The following is a 9,156-nucleotide window of genomic DNA, read 5'->3' on the forward strand; positions in this document are numbered from 1 at the left end:
GAGGAGGCTGTGCGCTAAGAAACCCTGATACAGGGGAGCACAAACCAGCCTGGGGCTGATCCTCAACGGGAGGCTTCATGGAAGCCTTCAACCCATGATCAGCTTAGGGAGCTAAGCACTATTACAAAAACAACCCTAGCAGGGGAGTACAAAGCTCAACCTAACAGATAGACCATACTGTAGGCACATAATCATGGAGGCCAGGGAGGGGCCTACAACATGACAATAGTTCTACGTGGAGTAGAAACTCACATATGCTATTATGCTTAGTCACAACAGTGGGAAATTCAAGGGCGGCCTGTCAAGGCCGCACACCTTGAACACCTATCTTGCTGGGAGCAAGAACCAACCACAAGACTTCAGTAACAGCAAATAAGACTGTAAAGTGCCCACATAACAGTCAACCTGACACAATCCAACAAGCAGTGCACTAGGTAAAAGAACCTTTTACTCTTCAAAGCAAGAGTAGTACAACATACGCCATCATGATCTAAAGGAGGCCCAAAACCGGGCCTACAACTTCAGACAGACACGTGGCGTCAGCTCGTGGCAGTGTTTCAAGCTCCAGGGTGGACAAACAACCGAACTACAGGGAGGTTAGTAAGTCACCTGGGGCCCTGGCCAACCAGCAGTGTACTCAGTAAAACACCTCTAACTCTCTCAGCGAGAGGAGTATGCTATTACATACATCCGCATGTTCTAAAAAGGAGGCCCCGAGAGCCTACTACTTGTAAACACGCGGCGTTAGCCTACTGGCCACTAAAGTTCTAGGAGCAAAATAGAACCAACCTACTTACAAGGTAGCTACTAAGCTCAACTAGAGCTAAATGATAAATATAAACCATGCTCAAGGAAGCAAATGTAGAAAACCGAACCACAGTAAGGTTTATTACAAAAACTCACCCTGAGAGATCAACCACTCAGCAACGTACTCAGTAAAAGCACTTTTTACTCGCAAAGTGAGAGGAGTACACAACCGAACTCCAACATGCTACACAGGAGGCCCAGAAGGCCTACAACTTGCAAACACGTGGCATCGGCTAGTGGCAATCATGACCAAACCAGCCAGCAGGCCATGCACTCAGTAAAAACACCTTTTACTCTTAAAGCAAGAGGAGTACACACTCTGCCACCATACTCTACGAGAGGCCTGACCTAGGGTCTACTCTTAGCAGAGACGGGCGTGGTCAATGGCGGTGATGGTAACCAGTAATCTGAAAGGAGGCCTTAGAGAGGCCTTCAACTTCAACAACATGTGGCGTCAGCTAGTGGTAGTCATGACCAAACCAACACAGAACTGTGCCAACATGTAATCTGAAAGGAGGCCTTAGCGGGGCCTATAACTTCAGCAACACGTGGCAGCAGCTAATGGTTATAAAGGGGACCAAGCTCAAAGGGGACCAGCTCTAGACCCAACAAACAGTTGTGGGAAGCCTAACACACCTGAGCTATGTCCACACATTCCAACAGGCAATTTACCATAATTTACACAATTACTGGGGTACAATGAAATGCTAACATGATCTAAGGGAGGCCTAAAAAGGCCTACTACCTCAAACAGACACAAGCATAAACCTGTGGCAGTGCTAAACTAAGTGAGCAAAACTCATGACCATATACCAACAACACTTGTAAACACAAGCTGTTAAACTAGAAAGAGGCTAAATCCATTTGAGCCTACAACTCCTACAGTTATATGCAAATTGGTTGTTGTGGCATTATGATCAAACTAGCGGGAGCTAACAGAAACTAAACTGAAAGTGAGGTTCTCTACACTCAACCTGAGTGTGCAATCCAACAGGTGATGCACTCAATGAAACACCACAAATCCTAAACGGAGAGTACAAATAGTCACCATGCTCTTAAACAGAGGCTAACACAAGCCTGCTATTATGAGAACAGGTGCTAACCTGTGGCAGCACTAGAGTAAAGCTCACATACATGTAGGGCAAAAACTAGAACTCAAAGCAAACATAATGCTTTGTAAATACATGCCATCCTAAAAAAGATAAATGCCCTCACCAAACAGAATTAAAGATCGGTGCTGAACCCTAGAGAACGGAAGCTAAAAAAATAGCATCGTAACTCAAACTTGAATGTGAATTCAAGGGGCTCAGGGGAAAGACAAATTCATAGCATGAATAAAGTTCTAGATAGTGGGGCCTAACATACACTGCATATACTTATCTACACAAAGATAAGGGCCTACCACCTGAGAAAACAGCACCAGGGAGGCTAATAACAGCCTGCTACCTTAGCTGTTAACCTCAGCCATTGCACCTACATAAACAAGGGGAAATGGGCATACAGCCTAACAACTCCCTCAGGAGGAGGCCAGAAATAGGAACTATACAACCTAACAAGGGATAGTAATACAAAGGGTGGTTTATAACAATAAACACATAAAACTAGTCCTAGCCTGGGCCTCTAAGCTGTGGGTATACGGGGCCACACGCATAGCAATGCCTAGTCTTCACCTCTGAATCTCCATAGATAAGAGGAAATTTTCAATTCTAGGGCACCATTAATGAATTAACTAATGTTAAATAATGAGAACTTATTATAAAGTGTTACCTGTTGTTCTTTATAATTCTTTTGCACTTTAATCTGTTTGAAACATTTTACTTTATATTTTTTGTGTATTGCATTATTGTATTTAAATGTTCCTTAAAGAGTTATTTTTGTTATAAGAAAAAGAGTTCTTAAACCTGGTATACTATGACAACACTTTTTTTGCAACTTATTACAATATCGTAATAATACCGTGATTAAAGCTTCAGCCATTATCGCAGCATGAAAATGTGATACCGTCACATGCCTAGGCTGGGCATTGACACAAATTTCACATTGCCATATTCAATAACGTGCTAAAACCTAGTCCGAGAGTTGTCATGATTGAAATATATTTAAAAGTAAATAAATCTAAAAAAAAATATCTTCTGTTGTAACACAACTTACCTCAATATCTCCAATTTACACTTTATATTCATCAGTCCAACGCAGAGCTGCTTCACTCCTGAATCCTGCAGTTTATTATTATTCATGTTCAGCTCTTTCAGATTAGTATCTGATCCCAGAACTGTAGCCAGAGCTGAACAGCTTTTGTGTGTTAAGCTACAATTATTTAACCTACAAGACAAATAAATTACAATCAGTCAATATACAAATATAAAACATTTTTTCCATTATTTAATATTTTTTACATAAATTATATATATATATATATATATATATATATATGGGCTCGACTACATATATATATATATATATATATATATATATATATATATATATATATATATATATATATATATTTATACAACAGTTCTGTCTGGTTCTCGAATCTGATTGGCTGAGAGCCATGCAATATTTCAGTGATAACAGCACTCCTACTGCCTTTTCACCATTTGTATCACTCCGCTTGAAGTGACTGTCATGGCGGCCGATCAAATCAACCGTAATTTTTACAAATACTACTTCTTGTACCACGAACTGTAGTTTTAATAGTTTTTTAGGCGAGAATGTAGTTGTTTAGACCTGAATTATGTGACTTATATTTAATAATAGCGCCTTTTTTACAATTTGTTTTGACGGTTTCGGAGATGCGAGCTCCAGGCCGTCAGCGGCCGTACAGTGCTTCTGTAACCGCCGAGAACAGCTTTATCTCGGCCAGTGCCTCTGGGATTTGCCGCTGGCTCTTATAGTGGTTAAACATGAGACATAATTCAATTTGAGTACATAGAACGGGCAATCTTTGGTCTTATTAATCTATTATTTGTTCCAGAGCAAGTCGAATTGTGCTATATTAAATTTGATAATAATAAACGTTACGTTACATCCTTATATAGCACATTGGCTACAACTAGACGGGACATATCAGACTCTTCTCCGCTCTTCAAATACGTAAAACATTAAACTTTATAAACATATGGTTTTTTGAGTAAAGAAAACGCTTTACAATTTTTTTCCAAACATCAGATCTTTATTTACCTTTGCATTGCACAGAGGAGATGTCCAAACTGCGTGCGCACTTTATTCAGGAGGTGAGGCAGATTAATGAGGCTTGATTGACAGTTTGAGGATCCAATGGAGTTAGGAGGTTTTGTCACAAGCTCTTTAAAATCCTTTTCATTCGTTAAATATTTGTAAAACCCACATACAAGCATAAATGGTGACCTAATTTTTTTTTAATAACTAGTGCTTTATGTTTGATTGAACTGTACAATTGTGCTTATTTGTTGTTCTAAATATTATTGTTAATAAATATGATTTTATATAAATATGTCCATTAAGTAATATGGATTGAGTGAACATTACATTAATACGCCATTAGATGGCGGCAACACTTTACAGGAGAATGAGTCAGTGAAGCACAAGAGACTTTTAAATTGAAAGGAACTTTTGCAAAAGGAAGTTGTTTTAGCGCTGTGGTGTATGTTATGGAAAATTCCCCAAACTGTAAAAAAGGACAAATACAAAGATCGCTTTCCTCAGCGGACATTCAAACGGACTTGTATAAAGGATATAATATTATGGACATCGACTTGAAGAATGAATGTAATGCAATATACCAGACACAGGTAATAGCCTACTCTCTCTCTCTCTCTCTCTCTCTCTCTAATACTGTACAAAATTCAATGTGTTTCAATGAAGCGACTCAACGTTCCTTCGTTACTAGTTCTAAAGTGACGTTTTAGAGTTAGTAACGGAGGCTTGGTTCAACTGACAACTTGAGTTTTGAAACGTTCCTTCGTTACTAGTTCTGAAGTGACGTTTTAGAATTAGTAACGGAGGCTTGGTCCAACTGTCAAATTGAGATTTGAATCCGTGGCAGAAGGAAGTAGTGCTGCACAAAAGAAGGTTTTAAAGACACTCCGTTGTTGTTCTTATTTATTTACACACTCGTGCCGTCGAACTGTTGTATAAACGCAATATCACACTCGTAGCCGTGTGATATGGCTGTATATCAGCACGCTGTGATTCGTCCGTAGGCCCTAGAAATGACCAGGGCTTGGATGAGAAGTTGTGTTGCATGTTCTGTTAGAAAGGGCCTGATCTTATATAATTTACTTAATTCAATATATTAACATTTGTTTATTTATTTGTTCTTTTGGTTTATTTATATTGATTATAATTTTTTTGTTTTAATTTATGTAACAGTTGGACTTCCTCTTTTCTGTTTGTCCTGTGTAGCACAACCAGGTGATTGTCATTGATTCTTTATGGCCTTTATATAATATTTTTTAGATGGTTGTAAGAATCTGAAGGATCAGCCCGCATTTCAAAATAAAGAGTCCCAATGTATTTTAGGCTTGTTTATAATTAAAAGTCACACGCTAAGTTTTTTTTTTTTTTCTTCTTCTGGGCATTATTGGTATTTTGGTTACACAATAAATTGTATTTAATTTGATTTCCATTTAATTCATAGTAAATTATTGTAGTCTCCCCCACAGGAAGAAAAGACCAAGAACATTATTTGACCTGTATATTATTCATTATATAAACTTTACGGTAGCACTTTATTTTACAGTACGTGTACTTTCCTGTACATAGTTACAACATAGTTACTATGTATATACCACTAGTAAGTACATTAATATGTCTTACTAGTTGCCACACATAAGTGCCTGTTATTACCCACACTTGTCTGTAAGTACTACACAGTTACCATGTAAATACCATTAGTAAGTACAGTAATGTGTCTGTTAGTTACCATATACGGACACTATAAGTAAGCACCTGTTATTACCCAACACTTGTCTATATGTACAATATAATTACCATGTATGTACCATTGGAAAATACAGCAGTGTTTCTTATTAGTTTCCATGTACATACATGTCAGGTAAGTACCTTGTGTTACCACTCTTTTACTCTTTTACAGCATAATTACTATATAAGTACCAGGAAAGTACACATACTGTAAAATAAAGTGCTACTGGATAACCATTTAAATGCTGTAATTTTGCATAATTTACAATGCACAATAATGCATAATATTGATATGTAAATAAATGTAATTAAAATTAATTTCAATAAATAAAAATACTGTTAAAAATCACACATTATTTGTTGTTTGTCATATAGTAGACCATTTTTGTGCCGTGGGTACAGGAGGATTTGCCCCCTGGCTACCACCGCAAGTATATTTCAAACCTGTGGGAAGCACTGTATATATATGTATCAGGGCTCGACAATAAGGACTGCTCGATTGGCCCGGGGCCAGTGTGGAGACGACCCTTGGGACAGTTGACAGAACTGTCACTTGCCTGATTGGGCCAGTGCTGTATCGTAGGGGTGTGCAAAAGAGGCCTATATTGTATACGTACGATGATACCTAATTGTTGTTTTAACAATCTGAAATTATCAAGTATGTCCCTCACTTTACAAAAAACTAAACAAAAACACATCCATAGAGTGGGCGTATTCACTATATATATATCTATATATATCTTATATATATATATATCTTCCAAGGGTTTTTTTCCCTCCTAGGACTTTTTTCCCAGTGTTAGCACGCTGGGTTTTTCTCCTAGGGGGTTTTTTCCACCCCTGGGAGTCAGCCGACATTGGCTTAATGTAGCACCATCTTGTATATGTTACATATTACCACGCTTGTTTGTACAGCTTATTTTTAACCACTTCCCTTTTTTCTGTGCTTCTAATATGTAAAGCTGCTTTGAAACAATTACCAATTGTAAAAGCGCTATATAAATAAATTTGACTTGACTTGACTATATGATGTAGTCTAGTAGGTTAGACGAGTGTGCGTATGAATTTAGAGTGCATATTTTTACTGCGTGATCTAGTCTCTAAAAATTCATTTAGAATGTCCCCAAAATTCAAGATAAGGAGCAAAAATGCCCCTGTATGCCTTTTATATTTATATCATTTAATACAGTTCTGTCATGACAACTCTCTGAGTGTTTGGTATGGTAATGGATATGACAATGTAGATATTTTTGGTCTTGGCGGAATAGATCTGCTACGCTGCTGCTGCTTAATTGCTGCTGCTGTTGATTATTGCTGCTGCTGCTGCAGAGCAAGTACGGGACTTGCTACTGCCAATACATACACGACCCGCTGCTGTGAGCAAGTAAGACATGCTGCTGCTGTACGATATAGCGTACATGAATAACCGTAGCAAATCTATACAGGTGGAGCTGGGGAAGGTGGAGGGTTTCTGAAGCACGCTGCGCTGCTAAGCAATGCTAACTCATGTATTTAAAGATTAAGCACGCAGCTCATTGGCTACTAAAACAGGAGGAACCAATCATCTGTGACCTATAGATATTGATGTGATAATTAGTAGGTGTGTTAAAGGACCTATTAGCCTGCGCCATCTAGAGTTTCATGCCAGAACTTTGTATTTCTGTCATGACAACTCTCGGAGTGTTTGGTATGGTAATAGATATGACAATGTAGATATTTTTGGTCTTAGCGGAATAGATCTGCTACGCTGCTGCTGCTTAATTGCTGCTGCTGTTGATTATTGCTGCTGCTGCTGCAGAGCAAGTACGGGACTTGCTACTGCCAATACATACACGATCCGCTGCTGTGAGCAAGTAAGACATGCTGCTGCTGTACGATATAGCGTATATGAATAACCCCCCAACAGAGCAGGTGACATGATATTGGACAATACAAGCCGGTGTATTGTATGTCAGAGATCCCCCATCAATGCAGAAGGCAAGATGATGATTCACCCTAACCCCCCAGCAGATCTACCGCCAAAACATATGTACTGCTGCTGCTCCGAAGAGCCATAGGAACCGTGTGTATGCTATCTATGTGTGCCTGGCCCATTTTTTGCAACGACAAGTATTTCTGGGCTGTAAGGCTTGGCTCTAGTGGTCTATTAGACTATGTGTGCCTGGGCTACCACGCCGAATGGCTTAGCTCTAGTGAACGATATGGCTATGTGTGCCTGGGCTACCACGCCGAATGGCTTAGCTCTAGTGCCCTATGTCTATGTGTGTCTGAGCCAAAAGGCTCAAACATACCAATTAGAACGCGCATTATGTGTGGCTTTAACAAATGGTAAAACGTTGCAGGCTAGTAGAGATGAGAAACCCTCCACGACCACCTGAGCAAATAATAGTATAATGACGTAGCATCGTTTGAAAATGTCATTGGACCCTGTATACTCCTAAAAGTAAACTCTTTTGGATGAACGGAAAATTAATGAGCAGGACTCCAACATGCCTCAGCTGACCCAGCCTGAACACGTAGGTACATGAAACATCAGCCTTGAAGAGTTGTTGAGTTGACCAACACTATGAAACATTTAGATTTACAGTCATAATATGAATGAGATTAATAGAAACTCAATATTTTTAATTAATATTCTATCTTGTCTAAGTTGCATTCTAATGCATTTCTGTTATATCTTTGTCCCATATAAAATGGTTATGTCAGTTGATGCAATTTGACAGTGAATCCCATAACATCATTTCTCAGCGTGCAACCGACTGTCGGTCCTCACATATAAACACAAATGAAACGTATGGCCGCGAGCGTGTAAAACGTTCACTTATCTCAGTAGCGAACTCAAAGTTCCAATACATCAATGGCTGACCACCACACTGCAAAGTGTCTTTTATTTACGCTCCTGTTAATGAATACCTTGACATTTTAAGCAAAGAGAGAGATTTCTGACAGTCATGCAGCCACCGCTCAGCTCAACAAAGCGCGTCCGTAATTCGGCTACACTTCCAGCCGCTGCAACACGCCGCATAGAAAACACCTAATGTTATCCAGAGCGCAACACGTTTTTACTATACAGATTATAACACAAAATACACATTAAGCATACTGAGGCGCTCTTGCTTCGTTGGAGAACTGCCTTGGCACGCTCTAGGGTAAGCAGAAATGATAAATATCATTCTACATGAAATCCATTAATTAAATGACTTACCGACCTTGGAAAATCGCTGTTCGTCCTGTAGTATGAAAAAGTATATGCCCAATAAAATCCGAATACAGCTGCTCATGTACTTAGTATGTAAATAAGATGAAAACATTATTTGCATTTTAATCATGATATATTCACATTGCATGATCACTCATTAGCCGACACAAACTCATCTCACTCAATAGCAACAGGTAACTTTAGCCCTGCACGCACCGCAACGTCTGCTGCGTTCTATGTTATGT

The 9,156-nt window shown here is 39.0% G+C and overlaps 1 protein-coding gene across 1 annotated transcript in view; it reads right to left on the reverse strand.

Annotated features, from left to right (window-relative positions):
* Nucleotides 1-9,156, reverse strand: part of LOC125258704 (protein NLRC5-like) — a 239,929-nt gene that overhangs the window by 22,904 nt on the left and 207,869 nt on the right. The gene's annotated exons all lie outside the window — the stretch shown is intronic.

This window comes from Megalobrama amblycephala, linkage group LG23 (assembly GCF_018812025.1).
Source record: "Megalobrama amblycephala isolate DHTTF-2021 linkage group LG23, ASM1881202v1, whole genome shotgun sequence".
Lineage (NCBI taxonomy): Eukaryota > Metazoa > Chordata > Actinopteri > Cypriniformes > Xenocyprididae > Megalobrama > Megalobrama amblycephala.